Here is a 1,443-nt window from a genome sequence, read left to right as displayed (position 1 = left end):
AGCAGTTTTGGGGTGCGAGTTTCTGTAGCAGTTTTGGGGTTCCTGTATCAGTTTTGGGGTGCAGGTTTCTGTAGCAGTTTTGGGATTCCTGTAGCAGTTTTGGGGTGCGGGTTCCTGTAGAAGTTTTGGGGTGCAGGTGCTGGGGGGGGTGTTGGTTCCTGTATCAGTTTTGGGGTGCGTGTATCAGTTTTGGGGTGTGGGTTCCTGGAAGCAGTTTTGGGGTGGGTGTATCAGTTTTGGGGTGCAGGTTTCTGTAGCAGTTTTGGTGTTCCTGTATCAGTTTTGGGGTTCCTGTAGCAGTTTTGGAGTGTCTGTAGCAGTTCTGGGGTTCCTGTATCAGTTTTGGGGTGCAGGTGTCTGTAGCAGTTTTGGGGTGCAGGTTTCTGTATCAGTTTTGGGGTGCCTGTAGCAGTTTTGGGGTTCTTTTATCAGTTTTGGGGTGCGTGTATCAGTTTTGGGGTGCGGGTTCCTGTATCAGTTTTGGGGTTCCTGCAGCAGTTTTGGGTTGCAGGTTTCTGTATCAGTTCTGGGGTGTCTGTAGCAGTTTGGAGGGGGTCCCGGCGGTGTTTCGGGGTCCGTGTTTCCTGGAAGCCGCCCAGCCCTGCCGATAACCCCGAGGTTTCCGCTTCCGTCCCCGCCAGGGCTTTTCGCAGAAGCCGCCGCGACTTCCCCGAAGCGGGCTGTAAATAAGAGCGGGGGGGAAGGGGGGGAACTAAAGATTGAAGATTAAAACGCAGCTGTGGGGCTGCTGTGGACGGGGGTGCTGCAGGCTGGGACATCTCAGCGCCTGCTTTGGGGTCCCCCCTTGCTCTGGGACCCCCGGCGAGGAGGGGGTCGGGGGGTTCGGTGGGTTTTGGGGCGGGGGAAATGTTGAGGAAGCAGCTGGGGCTGAGCCCGGCCCCGAAAGCTCCCGAGCAGGGGCTCATGCAAATGCACAAAATCCCCCAGCTGGCCAAAATACCCAAATCGGTGCCCGTTTGGGGCTCGGTCACGCCCCGGGGGCTGTCACGGTGCGGGAGCTGCTCCGGCTCCAGGTGTGGCCCTTTCCCCCTGGGGGCTCCGGGAGCTTGGGGGGCTGCTCTGTGCTCCCCTCGGTCTTGTGGGGCAGAGATTTTCACTGCCTTCCCCCTCCAGCTGTGGGGCACGGGGGGGGGTTTTTGGGGCCGGGGGGTCTGTGGGGAGCTCCTGGGAGCTGGGGCAGGGGGCTGGGCAGGACGGGGCCCCCAGCCCAGGTCGGAGATGCTCTGGGGGCAGAGGGGCTGCCTGCTTTGGGGTTTGCCTGGTTTCCTTCCCTGCGGGGGAAGGAGCCGGGGCGGGGGCGGGTGACTCATTTGGGCCGAGATGACGAAGATTTGGGGCATTGGGCTCTGGGTTTCGGGAGTGGGCGGGTGTCACTGCACTCCTGTCATGAGCTCGTCAGGCCTCAGCCCCCCCCTCCAGAGC

The sequence above is a fragment of the Corvus kubaryi genome, unplaced genomic scaffold (assembly GCF_017639235.1).
Source record: "Corvus kubaryi isolate FWS band 111438036 unplaced genomic scaffold, C.kubaryi_AGA036_p1.0 37373, whole genome shotgun sequence".
Taxonomy (NCBI): domain Eukaryota; kingdom Metazoa; phylum Chordata; class Aves; order Passeriformes; family Corvidae; genus Corvus; species Corvus kubaryi.
This window is presented reverse-complemented; position numbering follows the sequence as displayed.